At 44.7% G+C, this 22,968-nt stretch overlaps 1 long non-coding RNA gene across 3 annotated transcripts in view; it reads left to right on the top strand.

Annotated features, from left to right (window-relative positions):
* The window catches only part of LOC118171266, a 135,266-nt gene that overhangs the window by 100,392 nt on the left and 11,906 nt on the right, over nucleotides 1–22,968 (top strand). The window lies entirely within an intron of this gene.

Raw genomic sequence — 22,968 nt, 5'->3', positions numbered from 1 at the left:
CACGGTAAGGTAACACTCACGGGGATGGTCTCCTTGCTTGAGATTTATCTTTACAAACCTGTTCCACTTACTGCTTATATCTTAATGCTCTCCCATTCTGGGAGTGCTCTGTTCATAAATGTGGTTGTCTGGTCTAACGTGGCATCCAGCCCTGTTTGAGGTATAGTCCCAAGCCACAATTAAAGTAATGCTCTGGATTAAACTACTTAACGAGATATATATATATATTTTAATAGGCAAAACTCTTGAGCTATTTCTTCTGTAAATCACAAGCTGACCTTTATATCTTGCTGTTCTGGAAAGATTTAAGCTCCTGGTATTCACATATTCATGATATTGAAATCATTTTTTCTTTATTAATGATTTGATTTCTGTGGTTGATGTAAAGAAAAAAAAAAAAGGTAGTTTGACATCTTCTGTTGTTGTTCTAAGTACTGCTATATAAGCCTATTTAAGATAACCCATCTGGGTTGCATCAAATTACAATAATTTGGAGATAATGTCAATGAAAATGGACTGTTATCAAATGGTGATGGTTTCTTGCTGCTACATGAATACAGGGTATTTATCAGAAATGAGTATCAAAGGGGAGCAAAAGAGCTGTGTATTGCAGGGATATTGGAAAAGGATCGGTGTTCCCATACAATTGCTGTCGTGTGTTTGTAAGGGGGCACTCGAGAGCAACGCAAGATGCTCTGGTGGCTGTGGCATTTGTGAGCCAGAAGGAGCTGCCTGTGTGGCTGTTTGCCTGCAAAATCTGCTCGTGTTTCGTGGTGAATGTTGCCAGGCACTGATGGTGGGAGTGTTGGCATTGCTCTCCTCTTGCGTGGTAATGTGGGACAGGAGGGGAAGACCACCGACCATATCATTCATATTTTTAATTTATCTTAGGACTAACAAAGAGAGGTGAAAATCCTGCTAAAACATGCGGAGTATTTTGGGGACAAGGAGGAATCAAAACCAGCTTCAGTGCATGGAGTCTTTTGTCGAGCTGGCCTTTCTTGCTCTCATCAACTCTCTTCTACTGTCTCTGCTAAGTGGTCCAGTAGGGATGCCAGGCAGGGGGACACTGCAATTCTCCCCGTTACCAGACAGGCAGAAGCAGGGGCGTTGGGTGTTTTGTGGGGTTCAGCAGCTCAGCCAGCTCTGAGTGCATCCACTGCAAGAGAAGTAGAGGAGTCTCCAGCACCTCCAGGCACAGCAGCTGATCCTGCACCAGTGCAGAAATGTTAGCTCCCGTTGTTTTGGAAGTTGTTTAGTCTCTCTTGCCAAACACCTGTCATTTTTGGAACATTAATAACTGTAATAACAAGCGGGGATGAAACTGAGAGTTCCTCGATTGGCAGACTTTTAAAGATAATTCAATACTGTATAATGACTTTTAAAATTAATTTATAAATATTTAAAGCTATGAATATTTCAGTCCTTTCAATTCATTTTGTTAATTATTTAGCTTTAAAGTACATATCACGCTCCTTCCCTCTTGTTCAAATTATACTTTTATTGCATTTTGAAAGCCTCAGTCTGCAGACTGCAGCTGCAACAGCAGCTCACGATCCAAGAACATATTTACAGGGTGGTCCTTGGGCCCTTTTTTCTTTCTAAGGAAGAAGGGAGGAGTGCTAGCTGCGTTCATTTTGCCTGCTGAGTTTTTTTGTGTCCACAACCTGGATAATGATTCCAGTCACACAGGCGCTTGCTGCCCTCGTGTGCTTTTGCAAACCAAAGCTTGGCACATGCACATCTAGTGGCTGGAAATAATGCACGTTCAGGAAGGAAAAACGCTCCTGCCTCCTTGCTGAGACCACACCTTGCTCGTGGCCAGGCACAGTGACAGCGCTCCTTTGCAAACAGTCGGAGCCTTGGCGATGTGATGAAATTTAATTAACATCTTTGTGATAAATGGACAGTATCACAGGCTGGTCCTTCCGAATACCTTAATCACTCTTTTATTAGAAGGATAAGTAGGTCCTTTGTAATTATCGGTCTCTTGGAGCAGACTGGCATTTTATTGTAGGCTTGTGCAGCATCAAAAGCAAGGGTGTACAAGTGCACCATGACAGTCCTGGGGACTGCTGCATTGCAGGCGGTCCGTTTGGAAGCACTGTTGACCCCGTAAGGACAACGAAGTAGTGCTGGGCTAGAGGAAGCTGAACCACAAAAGCTGTTGGAAATATGCTCATTGTTACGTTTGAGGAAATGCATGCCACCCCCAAGAGCAAGATGGATGGAGGGAGACCTAAGGAAGGTATTGGAGAGCCATGTGGATAAAAGATGCTTTATTTCTCCTGAAATGGCAGAGGAAGACCAGAGCAAATAAAGCCAAAACTTGACTTGTCCGGGGTGCCTGGAGTAGGGTAGGATGAGGATAAACCATATTATCTTTTTCTCTATTCCCAGTGCTTCCTGGTCACTTCTTTAACAAAATTCTCTGGGAGCTGTTCTGGAGGATAAAGATAACACACACCCTGACTGCCCCTGAGGCTTACATGTCTCTCACTGGGCATCCAAAACAAGTGTGTAGCGTTGTCTGTGTGCTAAAAGTCTGTAAAGTGGGAGGTAATACTTCCTGATATCACGGGCCTGCTGGCAAAATGAATTCATTAATTTTTATGAAGCATTCAAATTGCATAGTAGGAGAGTCCTGCAGAAAAGCTAATGAGAAAATTTAAGATGGCTTTGTCTGGGGGCAGGCTGGTGGGTGGCGAACAAAACCTCCAGTCACATAACAATTGTCTCTTCAAGGAGAAGGTAAAGATTATGTTAAATAATGACTTTCTTGCTAATGAGAGTTGCCCTTGTGTACCTGAAGCAAACACTGCAGTCAGGATTTTCCTTCTGCACCTTGCTTAGCTGTGGATGCTGTAGTGAAGATCACCTCCCACGCCTTGCATTTCTGCTCTAAGGAAAGGGGATCACCTTTACAGCTGGCTGGAATTGCCCTTCAGTGTGCTTCCAACCAGGAAAAAAAGCTGCTTTCTCAAAATCGGACATTCTCCAGGAATCCTGCAATTGCAGGGACTGTTCATCAAAAGCAGCCAAGTTCTGGCACTCCTTGTGCAGCAGCTCCTCTGCAGGGCGGACGACCTGAGAGCCAGTTGTTTTGCTTATAATGTGAAATAATCAAATGGAAATGCAGCTTTAATTATAAAAACTTCGCCTGTTTCCACCCCCTGGTGTGTTCTTGGGTGCTTGCCTGGATAAAGAGGGTCATTGCTTGAAGTGCCACGATGCTTCAGGGAGGAGGAGGAGAAGGAAGGGGGTTACGTGGCCGTGGCACGTGCCTCTCCTCGCACTGCTGCTTCTTGCAGGGGTCTGCGTGGACCTCTCCTACCTGCCTCTGCCAGTCCAACACTGTGTGCTGCTTTTCCAGGCTCAGCAGCCTCCAAATTCCTGCCCTGCTTAGAAGTGACCTTGGGACTCCACCCAGAGCCAGATGCTGCTGTTCGTGCCTCTGCAAGGATTCCCTTCTCCCATGAGAAGTGCTGGTAGCTGCAGGGTGCTTTCTGCAGAGTGACAGAAACCTTGCTTGCTCCTGCTGTGCACTATCAGGTTGATGTTTTATGCTGAACATTTGTAGATATTTTCTTTTTATCTTCCCTTTAGCTCTCAGTTCTTTCCAAATGCATTTCTTGTTGTTAGATGTGGCTTTTTACTGCAATTACCTATGGTCTGATGTGTCAGACAACAGGGCTGCTCTGTGATGACGGGTGTCCTTTCTCATCTCTCTCCCGACCTGCCCAGCTTGTCCTCCCAGGCTCACCTGTCGTGGTTTCAGAAGCCCCACAGAGGAGCACACTTACCCAGGCTGGATTTGATGTGTGTTCCTGGTCCCCTTCTCTTTCCCAGACAAGCTTTGCTTGGCTGGTTCAGCTCCATTTCACTCCTTTATTTTAACTGGGCTCCAAACTGCTGCCTGTGTTTTAACTGGGCTCCAAACTGCTGCCTGTGTTTCGCCTGACTCAGCTGCACGCAGGGTTTCCGACAGGAGCAGCTCCTTAGCACCAAGGTCACAGAGGCCTCGGAAAAAAGCGCCACAGTTCCCCACGAAGTCAGAGAAGTCTCTGGTTTGTACGTGTGAGCGCTGCGAAGCAGCTATTTTCAAGTCCTTTCCTTTGGGATGCAAATCTCCGCCCTAGGGGCCGTGAATTGCACACGAGTCAGGCGGCTGAGCAAAGGAAAAAGACTTCAAAGGCTTGTTGTTGTCCTGCTTCAGGGGAATGCAGGCTTTCCGTGCTGCTCCCTCGCCAGATCCCAGCAATTTTAGCTGGCTGCTTGAACTTCACTCTCTGATCTTAAGTCCTATGTGAGTTAGGGCAGAGTGTAACGCTTGAGAAAATAAAAACAGCCTTCTGCCACGGGCAGGAGGAGGATATTGGTTTTTTTTAAACTGTCTCATGGCCATCACCGTGCATCTCTGGGGCAGCAAAAAAGCAGGGCGGGCTGGTGGAGGTGGTGAGGTGAGATCCTGGCCACCTCTGCCCAATGCCACTGAGGCCACATCTACCCAAGAGCTGGCGCTGGGGTCGCCACAATACCCACCCTGGCCCAGCACTGGGAAGGTTCCTCTGGCCAGGACACGATGGGAGCGATGGGGACATGGAGAAACAGGGACTTGCACCTTGGTGGCTTTCAAGGGTGACTGCTGTCTTGAGGAGAAAAAGAGAAAGTTTGGCACAGCTCAGCTTTTTTTTTTTTTTTCTTTTTTTCCTGTTTTGTTCCACTACTTTCTATTCACTAATCAGGCTGCTGGAAGCTGATAATAAAAAAAATATAAGAATAACTAAATAAACCACCTTCTGTTCCAGCTACTTGTTTTTAATCAATTTCCTGTGGTACCGAATGTCTCACCCACGCTTGGGAGCATCAGGCAGGTTGTGATACCTAGTGGCGTGTGTGCATTCAGTTGGCACCCTTGCAAGTGTATTTAATGCCAGATGTGTCCCTAAATATATCAGGAAACCATGTTCATGTTCGCAATGAGCGGTTATTTTTTTCTCGGTAACATAACGGAATCAGGTTTTAAATAAAAGAAAACTGATTATTTGTGGACAGAGATATGTTCTTCAGAACTGTTTGTCCACTGGGTGTTTGTTATCATAATTAAATTTATTGCTCCAGTTAAACAAAAGCAAGCTTTTCCCCAAAATTAATTAGTCTTCATAATTAGAAATTGTTTTTCAAGAATACATTCAATTTGTATGGTAGAAATTACCTAGATTATGTTTTGCTGACAGCTATCAGAGTTGGCCATGCATACCTAATGTTCAGAGATATATTAATTACCTTGCTTAACTAGCTTGCTCAAATATATTAATAACTCCCTGCCTTGGAGAACTGCTGCTCGCTGGAAGCTTTTTACTGAGACGCAGTTTCTCATGATGTGCAGTCCCTGCTTAGGTGACATTCGTGCATAGACAGGTACCTAAAATCAATCTGAAGGAAAACTAATAAAGCTGGCAGCCCTTTCACCTAAACCTGGTGTAGACAGACAGCCGGAGAGCAGTGGAAAGCAATGACTTTCTCAGATTAAGCTGAAGTGTGCTAGAAGTAAATGTTCCTTCTTAAAAATGCATACGGAAATGCCACGTCCCATCATTTTTCTAGTTTCTCCCTACTCCTGGCAGCTCTTGCCCTCCTGCTTGTCTCTTCTCCTTTTTACTCAAGATGAAGAAACTGTGGGTTTCTGTGTTCCCCTGCTTTCTACCTATCTTTGGGAAGGCTGAAGCCTCACCTGTGCCTGTGGGACAGGGCTCGTACTGGGGCAGCCGTGCCAGCCTGGGCTCCAGCAGCCCTGCGTCCTGCAGCTCCAGGACTTTGAGTCCTTGCCTAGTGCTTCAACCACAGTTTTCTTGGTTGCTTTTCTAGATTGGAAAGATATGCTGCATCTTAGTTTTGGAAGTATGATTGGGATCTTGAAGCAATGTTGCAAAGTTATTCTATTTGGAATATAAACAAGAGAGGACTCCCACCTACTTTCAAGCCACAAGGGACTCTGTGCATCTAATTTCCTCCTCAAAGTTTTATTCTCTTGCTGCTATGTTTCTTCCTGGATCTCTTCTTCATGCTGATAACTGCTTTGTTGGCTTGTGTCTCTTCAGAAAAAAATCTCTCAATATAAGGTATTCAGCATTGTCTCCCCTTCTTTATATTTAGTTCTACTTTGGGAAGAAAGCAGCAGATTCGGTGAGCTTAAAACATTCCAGTTAAGCTTGTTCATCCCTATCCAGTTAAGTACTTTGGCTGCAATTTTCAACAAAAGGAGGTTAAATTCCCCAAATCCCACTGAAAGACGTTCAGCCCTGTGAATAGTCTAGCCTTAAATACCTGATTTACTGGATCAAAATAAACTTCAGCATGTGCTTGTATACCTGGAGAGCTGATACAACAATTATATCTGGCTGTAAAAGAGATCATTAAAAATTCCTTGTCAGTGTAATGGAACACACCATGCTTTTTAAAAACAGTCTTTCTACCTTAAAGAAGTTATATACTACATTTTACTTGGTTCAATACCCATGAAATTCAGTTGAGGCAGTAGGAATATATGTGCTGTATATGCTGAAGCCAAGGTAGGCACAGCTGAGTGTTGTATTCCCTGATGAAGCAACTTGTTCTTAGGGTCCTTATTCCTCCCCATTTATTTTAATTGATCCCAGCCTGTGCTGAGTTATTTTAATGGTCTCATTATTCTGAACTTCTAATAAATGACTTTTAAAAGGAACATATTTCACAAAAACAACTTCAATAAAAAAGATCAAAGCTATTCTGGGCTGGCTGGGTTGGATTTTGTCCTCTGCAAACAGAGACATATGCCTGATGCATTTTTCAAGAGCAGGGACTAAGGGAAGTCAGTATTTAATATTAAAGGTAGGGAAGGTTGGACCATCCAGTAGTTTCCTTTGCAGATGTCAAAAATGCTGCGTTGCTTGCTTTCACCAGAGGGGCAGAGGTTTAGTAAAAGCCCAGCTGGAATTTTATGTGCTCAATTCCTGTTTTAAAGATCTCTTGGAGAAGAATATAGTATTCCCTTTGTGTGCTTTGAAAGCCTCACCTTTATTAGTAATACAGCAATTTGAAAATGCAAACCAGCAGAGAAAAATGCCAGGCAGTGATAATTGCAGCTCCCAGAACTATTTCAGTAGCACCTGCTAATGGCAAGGAACACCGCAGGGCAGGAGGGAATGGCCTCTGTGGTTGGAGCGTGCTGTTGCTGACAGCTGGAAGGGCAAGGAGAAGGAGAAATTACATCCTTATTTTTCTAAATAATATAAAGAGCACTTGTATTGGTGTGTGGGAGCTCCCAGGAGCACAGCACAGTTTGCGGTCTGGCATTGGAACAGAACACTTACAAACAGCCTTGCGATGCTGTTGTGGGAGACAACGGGGAGAACTCTCATTTATTATTATTTTTTAATGTGTAGAAGGAATTACTAGGCAGCCAAGTGAGGCTGTGCTTTGTCAGGGTGTGTGTTTGTGATCTCTTCTCAAAATAGACTTGTTATTTGCAAACGTGACACCGATGGGGACATTTCTGGAGGAAGGGATTGTCTCACATTGTCTGATGTAAAGTTCTAGAACTGATGCAGAAGTTAACTAAAAATGTGAACTTAAAATAACATCTGAACTCTGCATTGCTTGTGGATTTTCCTGTTGAGAAGCTGACTGAATTTCTATGATATCTGATATTAATGAGCAAAGAGGTCGTTGGGACATCAGAAATGGGATTTGGGATATGACACCAAGTGAAACCTTAGCAGTTCAAATATCATTCTTTGTTTCTAATATAGAGATATGGTATCATGGCTTAAAAATAGGCAAGTAAGGCATATTTCTGTATTCTTCTATATTCATAAATCGGTTTTGTTTTTGACCAATCTTCTTATCGTATCCCAGTGTTTATAGGTTTATGGCTCAGGTGCATGTTTCATGTTACTCTTTGAGTGTTCAGCTCGATCTGCGGGTGCTCAGCTAGTGCTACAAATTAAGTTCATCGAGTCTTCAAATTTCACCATCTGTGAGATGAGAGTGATGTTAGTTATGCAGACTTACCACCAAGGAACCTGGAGGAGGACTGCTGGTTAATTTTTGTAAATAGCTCCGAGGCTATAAAGCACCCTGTAAGCAATAAATACTGGTATTTTTACCATGGCATTTTCGATGGCCCAGGCAGTTTCTCCACCAAGAGGTCCGGCAATGCCAGCCATCAATTTAACAGCACGAATCTATCAGGACAGTAATACATTAGCTTCTAGCAATGCTATGTCCTCCCGTTGCAGTTACCTTGACAAATTGCTCGCTTCAGAGGCACTGCATCAAGCCCCGTTTCTCTGATGGGGAAACTTGGATGCTTCAGAAGTGCTGTGATTGGAGGTGGAGACCTCAGCTCAGTGAAAGACGGGGTGCTGAGGGCTGAAACATCTCCCCTCCTGTCTGCAGAGGGATGTCTGATGGAAGACGGGGTAAACAAAAACTAAGCAGGGAGGTCTCCTCCTTCCTGGGAGATGGAGGAAGGCAGGAGGACCCTGAAGCTGCTCGTGTGCTTCAGCAGGTTGGATGGGAAGGCTGAAATTTTAGCTTTAGGGAATGTGTTATTGCAGTACCCAATCTGAGTCAGTGCGTGCTCATGGCTCTCTTGTGGAAGCTGAGCAAATTGAGGTCAATCAGCAGTATCTATGGGCTTATAGGGAAGAAAAAGATTTTTTTCCACACTTGCCCTGTGTAGCATTTGTGTTCCCGATGCAGAGCAGGAGCAAGGCTATTTCATCTCCCCTCCAGCTCCATCGGCACTGCAGCTGGATCAGTCACCTCCACGGAAACTGTGAGCAAAATGCAGGCACTAAAAATTCTCAGGCTCAGGCAGGGCAATGCCAGGGCTGCTGGTCTTGAGCCACTGCCATTACCTCGGTTAGCCAGGCTGAGCTGTGGGTGCTCTAATACATCCAGCTCTCCCCTGCGGTACCAAAATATGGATTATTTTTGCAGGAAGAAGGGAAACCAGTAGGCTGGGTGACTTACATTCAGCAGCTTGTTTGTGGCTGCGTATCGACTTGATGACAGAGTTAAGATCTGAATCCAAGCCCTTTGATCCAAGCCCACAATAAGCTGTCGAAAGCCTGTGGCACTACAAACCCCACTGAGCTGCTTGATAGCACAACAATAAACGCCGTCGCTTTTATTGGTAAGGCAGGCACTGGCAGGATGCTAGCAGCACTCCACCAAATACCTTTCAAAGCAATCCAAAGTGGCACAGGTAATAAAAGTGCAGTGCAGCATGGCACTGACTCAGCCCAGAGAGAAACTGGGACCTTGACCCTGCAAAGCCTGAAATCATATTTAACGTGAGCCCCCGGGTGGTCTCCCTGACCTCGGCAGGACGTTCTCTTGTACAGAGCTGCTGAGGGAGCACTGCTGCTTGTGGACATCAGCTGCCAGGGCACACAGCAGACCCAGACCCTGGCAAGGTGTGGTGGTCATTCCACTGATGTCCCAACGCTGCTGCCTCCAGCATGCAGGGGCAACAGCAGGGCTCTTCTGAGCAGGGTCCAGCAAAGCTGCATCCTGTGCAGGCTGCACGGCATCCCACTTAACGAGCTCTTTTGTGTATGAAAGTCTTTCACCTTTCTTTAATTGCCAAGAGTTGTTCTTACAGGGAGCAAACCTCCCGAGAACCAGAACAAAGTTTATTTTGCAGTCGTAGCCTATTAAAGAAATTGGTTAAAATTAGTTGCATGCTGCATTCAAGTTGTGCATAGAAGCATTTTTGGGGAGAAAAAGCAAATACAGGTTTTTCCTAATTTTTCTCAATTTCTCAAGGTAACTGGGAGATTAACATTCTGAATGATAAAAACCCTGAGTTAAAATTATAATAATCAACTCCAACATTGCATGTGATATCAGGAGAAAACTTTCTTATTATGTGTGTTGTCTTTAATTATAATTTAAAGGTTTGAGAAGGAGAAATTAATTATAGTTTTTATCCTGAGCTTGACAAAACTCAAAACATAAAGCTGATAGAGGATGCTCTGGAGAACATCTTACCCACCATTCAATTTAAACATCATTTAAGAGCCCAGCCTCCTGACAAGTTGCTTAGATTGCCAAATCATGATATTCCCTTGTCATTAAAAGCACAGTGGGAGACCAGTTTCCAGACCTTGTGCAAATGATAATATCTTTCAGTAACCTGAAATAAAAACACTCGGGTCGTGATACCTGGCATTTTGTGGTAACCTTCTCCCGAGGGCCTGTAAACATTCATATATCTCTCCAGGTTGCAGTGTTATTGTGGTCTGAAAACAGCACTTTTGGACATGATCCTAAGCTAATTTTCATCAGTGCTTGTATGAGCAGCCTGTAATCTTTGCAGAAACACTGTGCAATTCTTACCATCGTGCTGTAGATCCACTACAGAGAAAAATAAAAAATAAAAATAATAATTAAAAAAAAAAGGCAAGTTTGCCTTTTTTGCTCATCTCCTCCTGTGGAAAGCTTGAGATCTTCCTGGGGTGTGGGGCACTGGTGACTGCTGAGCTCCGAAAAGCAAGGAGGCTCTGAAGATGCTTCCGTGCACAGCCACGGCAGAGGTGCCCCATGGCTGCCCCTAGGATGCAGCAGGGTCTCCAGCACCACGGCAGCGTGGGCTGAGGAGCAGAGTACAGCCATCGTACCAGGACCAGCAGCTCCAGCCTGGTGTACAGCCTAGCCTCCTAGAGTTCGTTTTGCTAAGAGGAACAACAGAGAACTCTCTCTCCACTGTGCAGATCCTAAGGAAAATCTCACGGATCTAACACTATGTTTATAGTGCTACCGCTCCTTTAGTAAATAGGAGCTGCTTTTCATAAATACTCCTTATCAATAAGCTTAGCTACGTTTTACAAGTCATAATATCCATCAAATGACTAATTAAGTGAATCAGAGTTTAGTTGTTGTTGCTGCCAATTACAAGTGATCGTCAGAACATTCCCAAAGTCATTAATTATAACTTATCTCTGTCTGTTTGTGTAATGGTTAAGCGTTGTGGCACTGAAGAGCAAACTAATATAATCAAATAAAGATGGCATAATCACACATCCCTTACCACTGTGGAATTAATAAGATTTGTACAAGTCCGGGTTTGCAATTAAAGGAGGCCTGGAGAAGATTTCTTGAGCCCATGAGAGTTTTGTTTTGGGTTTGAGGAAGAAAGCATTTAGCCTTTACAAAAATATGCATTGTTTTAATAGAAAATAAACGTTCTGTGTTCTGCAGCAGTTTCAGATGAAAGACAGGGATGACACCTTTGGAGGAGTGATCTGTCGATCTTGGAAGGATGAATATTTATTCTCAGGTTGAGGGAGGCTTATAATGCTAGATCATTTCAAGTATTCTAATTTAAAGCAGGTAATTAGTTATTGCAAGTGAACTTCAGAGATGAATTTCAGGGTATGAGATTTTCTCTCGGTCTTAGCATGTTTGCTCGGAGATAAGAGGCCATACGCTGTGAGCACGTCTGCTGGAAGCCCTTTGTGATGCTGAGTAGGTTTACGTGGTCCTTCTGTGTACAGTGGGCACCTCTGGTCCTCTGTGTTACACTGGTGTCTTTACTGGGGTGCACGCTTCTTGCTGTAACGAATATCCCAACATTTGACTGCAATGGTAGGATTTTAATAGTATTTTTTAAGGAAAAGTTATGCAGCATCTCCAGCCATTAATAAATGAGAGGCTGTGCAGAGCCATTGGGAAGGAGTGGTCTGAGCTCCACGTATCAGGGCAAATTTCGGCTGTGCTTTATGGCTTTTGGGGAGCCTTTCGGTAACGCTGTTACGTGCGGTTTTATGAATTTCTTCCATCGAAATGGACAGGCATTTTGATAGAGAGAAATGCCTGCTGCCTTCTGTGATGTACTTTATCACCTGAACACACGTCACTTCAGGTTGTGCCTCCTTCCTTCGGTTATTTCTCCAGTTATAGCCCAAGTTCAGAAAGTTAACACTGGTGTCAAGTGGTACTGCTGTATTGTGCTGGTCATGGGCAGGACCAGTTTGTCCTGGTAGCCAAAGCAAAACCATTTGGGCCTGCTTTCTTCTAGCTGTTGGTCAGGATCTGCTTGTTCCATTTCTAGATGCCTTTGTAAGTATTATATTTAAATTTAATCTTATGGGCTTCATCCCGAACTCCAGATGCCACGGATTGAGTCAAGCACTGCCCTTTGGTGTTGAAGCACAGGTACATGCCCAGCACACAGAGGTGAGGTTACACCACTTGCACCAGTTGTGTCCAGAGCAAACCTCTGATAGGAGATAAAAGCTCCTTGCTTTGAGAGGTGCGACTTTGAGTTGCCAAAAACAGCCCTCAGCGTCAGCCCTGCCTGCATGTGAGCTCTGCGCTCACATGGTTTACCCAGACCCTGAAGCACCTTATAAAGAATTTTCCCCCAGATGCTAAAGGACACCTCTAGCATTTCAGACCTCTGGAGAGCACAGGCTTGTAGCACTTCGCCCCAGTAGGGTGTTGTCAGCACAAATTAATCTTTTTCAACACAGCCAGTGGTAAATGCTATGCAGCTCCCAGCAGAAGCATCAGGAGTGATACAGCCATCTAGTGCTGCCAGCTCTCCTCTCCTCTCCTGCCCCTGAATTGCAAGGTAATTTGCTTAAGGGGCGATGCAGATTTTGTGTTTTGATCTTTAACATTATTACACGAAGCAGTTTGAAAAAAAAAACAACAAGAAGGAAATGGATGTTGCAGGCACTGGGGAAGGGCATTCAGCCTGTACTTGATTCAAGTAGCTAGTCGCCAGTGACCCTGAGGAACAACAACATGCTTTTTTTTTTTGTTTCCCCATTCTATGTTGGGAGTAGGTTTATATCCTGGTCAGATGAGTGGGGGAGTTCCCAGAAGAGAGATTATTTTTGTTTAAGGACAGAAGATCTGGCTTGGACCAAGTTCCTCCCAAGTCAAACCCACTGCAGAGCTGTGCTACATCAGTGTGCGGTACCATGCTGTGCACAGCTGTCCCCTGACTGTACCTGCTGCAGGTCTGCTCCTATTTTGCCTGATAAAAAAGTTTTATCCATGGAAAAGTCTGTTTTCATTAGCATTTTTGATATGCAAACATTTGGGAGTACCATCTAACCTGAGGGTTTGATGTCTCAAAGCAATTTTCCTTCTCTTTGATTCTGGGAATACTTAAGCCAGGTCTGTCTCTGAATCTCCTGGGTCCTCTCCTCATTGACGTTTTGCCAGGGGTCTGTGTCAGTCTGTCTGGTTCTCTGCCCAGCCCCCAACTACCAGCACTGGTGTCTGCCATGCACAGCCTGTGTTCCCTGCAGCTCTGTTCACGTCCTTTTACAGATGGCTTTTCAAAACTACATCTCCTTGCCAGGCAGGGAGTGCTCCGCTCTGCCTTGTGCCAACGATGGCAGACTGGTGTCAGAGAGGTGGAGCGGTCCCCAAGGGTCTGGAAGCAGAAGTGCTTCCTTCAGCCTTTTGGGGTTGGACTCGGGGCTTGCTGAGCATCTGTGCCAAGCCCTCACTGCAGGAGAGCCCACAGAAGGGGTGGGGCCCAGGACACCACTCCAGGCCTCGTTATTAATTTTTCCTCCTGCATTCACCTCCCTCCCCGTCATTTAACCACAGACCCAGCTAGTACTTTGTGCAAGCTACGAGGAGCAGCCTGTACACGTTTAGGCATATACAAGGACATGTATAGGCATTTTGGCAGCCAAGAATTAGAAAAGTCTTGTGGAGAGTCAAAAACGTCCTCTAAAACAACCCTCCTAATGATGCCAGCCAGGTTACCTGGTGGTCAAGGAGACCAACTGTGTCTTGAGTAAGGAAAGAGCTGACTCAGCTGCCGGCCTGAATAGAGCCAAGTTCAATAGCTTCTGCAGAGCAGAGCAAGTAAATATCAGATGTTAAAAGAGACCCAGATAAATCTTTGAGGATGCTTTCTGTGAGGTAAGGGGTTTTTGTTTTAAGACACTGGATTAGATTTATTGATATAGGAGTTAGTGGTTTATTTAAATTAAGAACCAAATCATCACAGGGACGTTTGTTATTTGGATGGTCATTTAATATTTATGAACAAGAATTGCCTGTAAATTAAGGGCTTAATCATCCAAGAAACTCCAGCAGAAATTTTCTCCCATATACTAATACAAGGAGATTCCTGAGCTATTACCCCACAGTTGGCTTTTGCCCATCTTGTTGTAACAAAACACTTTCAAACCTCCTCATAAAGCTATAAATTACAAATTAATTAGAAAATACCCATGAAGAACAGAGATGCAAACCCAGAGGAAATGCCTAGTCAGAAAATGGCAGGACTGGCTTCCTTCCAGAGCGCTGGCAGGTCCCAGGGCTCGGGGTCATACCACAGCAGCCCACTCTCAGGCAAACCTCAAAAATCCTCAAAAACATATCCAAATCTGAAGGAATGGTGCTGTGAAATAGATGCAGTAAGATATTCAGAATAGAAATCTTAATATACTTCTGTGCGGACAGTGAGAGCTGGGAATTCTGCAATAGACACTGCATGACCAAAAAGAGGAATGTATATATGTACATTGACCTATATTTTTCCCCATAATTTTGTTCAGAATTACAGATTTATGAATATAAGGGTGTGGATATTTTTCAAGACCTCCTATATGATTGTTTTATCTCCCCACAGGCCTCCTTATCATCCTTGCAGCAATGTGTGGGAGCAGCTCCCTGATTTCCAGCTTGCCAGCTGAGGGGAGCTGTTTGCACAGAAGCTTTCTCAAGGGGTCCTGGCTCAAGCCCCCTTGCTCCCAGACAGACGATCCAGTCCTTTAACCAGAGCTTGTCTGGAGGTCAGGAACTGTGTCTGGGGTATGCAAGCAAGTCGAAGGCCAGAGCTAAAGCAAGCACGATGGGATGCCACAGATCTTCTAGCAGATTGTGGGGCTGGAGGCAAGCCAGAGCTACCAACCAGGGAGGTTTGAGCTCTATTATGCTGGATTTATTCTTCTCTTAGAGCATGGTTTGTCTTGCACTGATTTGATGGGGCTGCAGCCTCATATTAAACCACAACAGCTCATACATCAGGTAAACTGATAGCAAGGTAACATTAAGCGAGTGCCTTGAAGGTGCCTCACAACCACTTGGAGAAGCTCTGTTGATCTTTCCATGTCATTGTAAGAGCAGGACACATTCCAGACATCCTCCTGAGGTCCTCTGGCTGTCCAAACGGATAGTGCTCGGGTGTTCCTGCTTAGGGTAGCTGAGATGAGTAATTACTGCAGTTGCACTTACGCCTACATGCTGCAGTACTAACGAGCCATATTGTATCTGCTCTAACTGAGGAAGCCACTGCTGTCCAAGGCCAACTGCAGTTACCAGGGCAGGGCTGCCCCTTGAGCTGCTGTAGTCAATTCCTCTGGGTGTATTTTCCCACTAGCAGTCCTAGCTGAAGGTCAGTGGATTGCCCTGCTGTTTTCTCTTTCTAAGCTGTGGATTAGGAGAGGCTTGTAGCCACAGGTGAGGTGGAGTTCACTGACCTTTTGTGCCCTCACTTCTTCGAGTGAAACTCCAAATCTGGATTCTGCGAAGGAAAGGATGAAAATGGCATCAGAGGTGAAAAATATTTTTTCAGGGTGAAAAAGCCAATTTCACTGAAATTATAGCGGTAGCCCTAGAAAAATGTGAGGGTGGGTTGGCAGTAAGTTTGGAGGCAGTCCATCTGCTGATTAAATTTGATTTCATACGTATAGCCATGCTAAACCCCAATTATCGTTATTCAGGAAAAGCACCTGGATTAATCAGACCTGCCACATCCATCTTTTTCTAATACCTCTTCCAAATTTATCTGACTGGCTGTGACTTCCAGAGAGGAAAATTTCACCAACTGTTTTAAAATACTGATTACTTTTCCAGCCCTGATACTTCCATGCTGCAGGAAGGAAGAGTCAAAATCAGCCCTCCTTGCTTTATTCTTCCTGGTGCGTGAGGTGCCCAGAGCCGGCTGCATGGCACCCGGGAGACCTGGGGAAAGTGCCTTTATCAGGGCTCCTGGAGGCAAGGGGCCAGGTCAGGTCAGTGCTGAGGTTTCTCCCCTTTTCCATTGGTATTGTCACAAAGACCAAGTGGCCCCAGTGTTGCTGGTTTTAAGGTGAGTGACAAAGTCTATGCACGGGAGCATGATGGGTCCAGTGTGGAGATGGAGACAGGAGTTTGTCTTGAGCTGTAGGAGTCTGCAAACACCCAGTGCAACAAGTGGCAGAGGATGCAGCGGGAGGCGATGGGTTGCAGCTCGCTGTTGGAGCCCTCCAGGCTGGTCCCCAGCCCTTCGCCTGGGCCTCCTGCCCCAGGAGGGGCTTTGCACAAAGCACTCGCTCCAAACTTTGCAATGACCGCAGAAAGCTCCAGCATCTCCTTCCTTACACAGGCTGTGAGGTATGCAGCCACTGCTGAACGTCTTTAAAGTGTGAATGTTACAGCCAGACACACGTGGAACCGGCCTGTGTATGCAGGGAGGTGCCCCTTGGTGGGGAAGGTGCTGCTCTGGAGAAGGCCGCAGCGAGAGGGGCGAGGTACTGGGAGCAGGCCGCGGCTCGGCTGGCAGCTTGTGTGCTACGGGCAGTGGCAGAGCAGCTGGAGATGGGCTATGTGGCTGGTTCAGCCTTTATTAGTGCTCCCTTTCCTTCCATATCACGAGGCCATCTGGATCTCATCCAGCGATAACCTTGTGGCAGGGGAGAAGAGGATGTGTTTTGGTAATGAGACTGTTCTGCCCCTTACCACCAGCGACAGCCAGGCTGTCTGAGGGATGCAGGCTGACAAAACACCCAGCCAAGCTCTTTAAGTGCTTCTGGCCACTGATTCAGTGTAAAAGCCTGTGGAGTCTCAGGCTAGCCTCTGCTGGTTGGGATGCCTGAGCAAAGACAGGCTTTGCCACTACTCAGGCATCTTTCTTGAGCCAAATGAAATCTCTCTTTAGTTTGCTTCAGCAAACAAGGTGACAGAGCTCTGTAGGTGGACCAACATACTGAAAACCTGTCAAAATTGGTAGTATTTTCAGAGATGCAGAGATGTTCAAGCTAGAAATAAGTAGCTGGTCTCAACTCCTTCCTTTCTCAAAGGCAACTTCTATGTTCAACCAGGCAGCTCTACAATTTCCAAAGCTAGCAAAGACTGATCTAAAGGCAGAGTTCAAATCTCCAGCAAGAAGGCAACCAGTGCTGGAACACACGGATGAGAGACAGAGTAGATTCTCCATTGTTTGTGATCTTTTTCTTGCAGTTGGATGATGTTCCTTGTGATAAGCTGGTACTAATTGGAATTGTTTGCCAGGTCTAAGATGTGCCAACTGGTATCCTCTGGTCTGCATTACACAAGTACAAATACTCTGTTCTGCCTCTGGCATCCACAAATCTCTGAAACCTGGGAAGACAGGGTAATGGCCCTGTGCGCTGTAGCTTATGGTGTGTGACAGATACAATCACTAGGAACCCAGCGACCTCCTGGGGAAAGTTTGGGTGCTTGTGTGCATTTGCTTGGATACAGATTAAATATTGGTCATGAAAAATGCGCTGAGAGAAAGTGCTTTAGTGAGCTTTGCAGTAGCCAGTCTGAAATATGGAAAATGATTCAGAAACTGCCAAAAGTTGGTTTCTTCTCCCTTTTTGATCTTTGGCTTCACTGCACCTTGCTCTTGTGAGGAAAGAACACAAGGCTGTCTGCTTGCTTTGTTAAATAATTCCAACCTTCTCTTCCTACACAGAATGTTTATAATCCTCCTGCCCTCTCTTGTCTCCCAGAACATCTTTGTCCTTTAGCTCCAGTGGACCAGCTTCCAACATTTAGACTCAGTGCTCTGCAGCCTCCCCTGAATTTAAGTCATGCGGTAAGATTTCAAAAGTTAGTAACACATTTTTTATGGAGAGGAAAAGCATTTGAAGAAAAGCACTGGAAATTATGCACAGATCAGAAATTCTGAAAGATTTTGCAAATTCATAAAGCCTTATAAATACAGAATGAGCTTCTCAGAGGGACAGCATGAACACTTCCTGAAACCAGGAAAATCACCATGTAAATAGCCTGAGCACAGTGCAATGCTTTCTGCCTACTTTCTGGCAGCACAAATGCTACAGCCCTCTTCTTTGAGGTCCTACCTTTATAAGCATCCACCAGCACAGCTTGTATCTTTTCTGGATTTCCCCACCCAGTTTTGAATTGCTGCCTGACATCTATTCCATGCACAGTTCTGCAGCTCTGTGAATGTCAATCCTGGAACAGAATTTCCTCCTCTCCTTCACTGTGCTGCTGCCAGCTCCACACGGTTTTTGATCTCTCCCCAGGCAGACCACACTTGCTCCACAGCTTTTGCCCTCACAGTCTGTTTCCCAATGAAGCTCAAGTACCTTACTTCCTAGAGGGCAGACAAATCAGTAAAGGGAAATATTTGGGGACTCATTCCTCCTCACTCCCTCCTTTTGCTTCAGTCTAATATCAAAACCTCTTTTTGAAGCAGCAGTCTTGGTCTTGCTTGGAATAATTTGGCTTTCCCTATCTACTCTGTAAAGATTTTTCTTTTCTGTCTATCACTCTGACGCAGGCAAAGATCTAATCTTGTGCCTCCTGAAAGGCTCGAAACATCTCTGATGGCTCTGCAGAGCAATTGGAGATGATATAGCCAATAGGACTGAGCACTTGCGACGATGAGTTTGGCCAGAATTTTGGTGCTGTGTGTCATTGTGCCATGTGTATATCCAGATGTGACTGCATGGCAGAATAGTTGCCAATTTCACACTGGCTGTGGGAAAAGGATGTGGTTAAGAGATGAGGTAATCTTGATTTACTGAGGACATAATCAGAAGAAAGACCTTGTGAGCTACTACAGGTATGATCCAAAGTGTCCAGGGCCAGACCAGGATCCAGGTCTTTGGATCCTGCTGGAGAACAGCCTGCAAATGGTAGTGCTGCTAATTAGTTAAGCTAGATGGCATTATAAATAGAAGAACTGACTGAATCTTTTTGTGGCAGTTAAGCTGTACAATGAACTTACTCATTTCCTTTTTAAAAGCATGCTGATATTTATAAGGTTATTTGTAATTGTTCATTAGTGATAATTACTTGGTTTAAAAAAAAAAAAAAAAAAAGGAAAAGCTTTATGGAAGAACTGAACTGAATGCTTATGAGAAATTAACATCAGCCAGAATGCCCCCTTCAAGTCAGCTGCTAGGGAAGATTGTTGAGGTAGTGGGCACATTTACTTTTAGCCAGTGCAACAGTGTTTTTTCTGTCTGGCATGAATTTCAAGCAGTCACATTTCTCCTCTGCCTATGTTTTTTAATGCAAAATAACCTATTTTTCCACTGACCAGGGGACAGGGGACAGTGCGGCTTTACCTTCAACAGGTAAGATACTGTGTGCAAGGCCCAGCCTTTGCTCAAATTACTGTACTCATCAGAATAGTGACCCATGATACATGGAATAAATTCCTGTGCCAGAAAACCCCCTGATCTTTAACATGTGAGGAGCTGCAGCAGCCTAACAGCTGGTGCCTCATTGCCTGTGTTCCAGTGTTGCCCACGTGCTTGACAGTGAATTAGCTGCTAATAATGGATAGCCAAGCTCTTCTGGAGTGAAACATTTACAAGAACCGACATGCTGCCAAGTTTAAAGCCTGGGAACACAAGGCAATTTCAAACCTGTCATTTCCTCTCAGAAAGGGGATTATTGCTTTGTTATCAGCAAAGATACTGTGTTATGTAGCTTTCCTGCCCTTGAATTATCTAGGTCATATGGGATGGCTGTGGGTTATGTTGCAAAATACATCTTCTGGGTCTGTGTGTTTATATAAGGTGTATATAACTACATAAAGCTTTAACGTGGAATTTGCTGCTCACGTGCATACATGGCGCAGTTGCACAGACCACGGATACGTAAGCATTAGTACTTACAGACTTGCCAATTGCCTCAGACAGCTGCTGTATCAAAGATTTATTGCTAGCTCAGCTCCCACTGTTTTCAGCATTCACAGTGCTTCCTGTCAGGGGTCTAAGAAATTGGTGCAATACCTGAGGCACTGATTGAAGGTAAAGTTGGCAAAAGAGAACAAAACAAAACAAAACTTGCTTTTTTTCTCTGAGCCATAAGTTTTTGGCTTCAGTAGCTGAAATCCACTGCTTTATCCAGACTTCAGGGAAAGGTGTTCTGCGAGCCATCTCCTGATCACAGCATTTCTATCGCTATGCTTATTTCTGGTCTTCAATATGTAAAGGATCAGGTAGGTGATAACATTGCCAGTTCATGTGGAGTGTGGATTACACTGTTGCATGAGGAAAGCTGCGGCTGATCCCACTTTCACTGAGAGTAAGGCATCTTGTGCTCACTGAGGGGTTTTGCAAGGCATTTCTGTGGTTCCTGATGCTCAGAGCATATATACTGGAGCTAAAGCACTCACAAACCTGTACTGCAGAAAAGGGAGCAATGCGGCTGGGTTGGACCTAGTTCTTGAAAAGACTTGGAATCCTAAACCAGAAAGAATTGCTCAGCCATTCTCCGGCTTTTCAGTAAAGCCATGCGTCTGCTGCTGAGCATCTAGTGAAAGAGTGAAAACCACAGCAGACAAATTCACAGTAAGCTATGGGTTTGTTTAAAAAAAATAAAATCCTTCTACAATTGTAAGCCTTGTTTCATTTCTGATATGATATTGAAGCATACAATGATGATAACATACACTAATACTTCGTTCCTATCTGGTAATTAACAATACAAGTATTCTCAGGGTACTCTGCAGTCTTTTATTTTGCATATGTATTTCTTCTGCTCCACATTCTTTCAGCTACATTGGCCTGAAAAATCACATTATTCAGAACATGCATATTTCTGGAGAAACAGTTCTAACTTGAATATAAGTTGCTTTCTTGCAGCTCCTTAAAAGCTGAGAATATATTCAGAATATCCGAGGCTAATACCCTGTAGTTTTCAAACAGACATTAGCATGATCTATAGAAAGCAGCGTCCAGCCTTATTCGAGCTGTAACAATGATTCCATCATCTTGTGCACTGCAATAAATATGTATGTATGGTGTATCTACATATGTACAGTGTACGTCCATACGTATGTGTCTGTGGTACTCCGCTTACATATGTCAGTTAAAATAATGTGTTTGACTAATTAGACTATACACAAAGCTTTGGGAGGTTATAAAGTATGAATTAATTCTTACACTTTTTGCTCAGGTGCATCTACCTTTACAGGGCAGTACCTGCTAAATAACATGGTGTCATGCTGCAGAATTGCCTTTGATTTACAGCAGCAGCAATGTGCTGATTGACTCAAAGGAATCAAGACAGCAGGTCTGGCTCTGTCACGGGATTTAATGCATTGCTTTTAACTGTTTCTTTCTTACTGCAAAGCAGCTCCATCACTCACTAGGCATCAGTAGGTTTTAAAAGGGCATTTCCCTCACAGGTATAAGTCATGGGAAATTTAAATTCCTCCCTGCATGAAAAGCACAGGGTGAGGAGAGGCTGTTCGCAGGACTCATTGTTAGAGAATTTCTTTTAGGAAGCATTTAATTGCTAAACCTGTAGACTTCAGTGCTTCTTCTTCTAAGCCAAGTAAGAGAAAATGCAATTTTTCCTGTCAACACCTTGAATAAGAAATGATGAAACAAGCGCTCGTGGCAGGTTAATTGTTCCTTGGGTATCTGCAAGCCCTGCACCGAGTGGGTGTGAATATTAACTCTGGCAAGGGGCAGGCTTACCGCGTGGGGAGGCCGTGCTAGCCAGACACACGCGGTCCCCAGAAGGCTCCCTACCCAGACAGCGTGCACACAGCAAGGTCAGCTCAACCTTCCCCAGCTGCCAGCTGAATCAGTAAATACGTCGCTACAGAGCTCGCGAGGCAGAGCAGCAACACAGCCTGCAGTGGCAGGAGGAGAGGAAGCTGGGGCAGGGGTAAATTAGTGCTCTTTAAGCCCATAGTGTGAGTCCTAGCTACAAAACCACGACACAGAAATGTTTAGTAGATGCTTCCATTTCCAACTTAAATTTTCTGGGGAGACAACCCCAAGATGTACCTAGCCAGCTGGGATTTTTGCACTAGCATGTTATCATTGCTTTGCACCCTGTATCATATAATTCTTACTTACACTAAATTCCTGCTTTTCTTTGCTTCCGATGCTCTTTGCTGTCCCCAGGGATGAATGCAGTCTGCTCTTGGGAATTTAGCTAGGCATGAGGCAGACCTGCATCTGCCCTAAGATGAAGTTGGGATCTGGATCTTATTCCAAAGCTTATTTTTGTGACCAGGATGTAAATCAAATATAAATACATGGGGCTTGATTCCATCTTAAACAACCTTCTCAAATATCTTACTAGAGATGCTCCTGCCTGAGACCGTTACATGAAGAACTCTGGACCAATTTATCATGTCTCTGGATTTAACTTTTGCTTTCAGCTGGATTTAGTCCCAGTGGCCCAAGCCCCACTTCCTTCTGTGGATGAGGGGAGGTAATGATGTCTCAGAAATCAACCAAGGAGTTAATCTGCCAAGGTTTGGTTTGGTTTGGTTTTCAGTTCAATACTTGCTGCAAATAACTAAGCGCAGTGACCGAGAACCAGCCCCCGGGTTCGATATCTTGGTCCAGCTGCAGCCACCAGAGGGCCTGGGGGCTTGGCGGGGGGGCAGCCCTGGGACCCCCCTGCCCTGCAGTGAATTTCCAGGTTGTGGTTCATGAGGGGCTGGCAGAGCGGGCGTGTGAGTGTGATAGCACCTCCTGCAAAGCACCGGGCTTGTGTTTTCTTTTTTCTTTTCCTCCTGTGCTATTTTTACTGTGGTTTGAACCAGTGTTTAATTTGCCTCTTTTCACTTGGTGCCTCTAATAACAGTTCTCTCTCATCTCCCTGCTTTGCCTGATCATTTTTCCTCCTCTTTTGTTAGATGTCTGGCTTCTCATGTTCTCCTTTCTTCTCCCCCTGTGTATTCAGCCTTGCACACTCCTCCCCACA

Source organism: Oxyura jamaicensis, chromosome 9 (assembly GCF_011077185.1).
Source record: "Oxyura jamaicensis isolate SHBP4307 breed ruddy duck chromosome 9, BPBGC_Ojam_1.0, whole genome shotgun sequence".
In the NCBI taxonomy this organism is placed as follows: domain Eukaryota; kingdom Metazoa; phylum Chordata; class Aves; order Anseriformes; family Anatidae; genus Oxyura; species Oxyura jamaicensis.
This window is presented reverse-complemented; position numbering and strand designations above follow the sequence as displayed.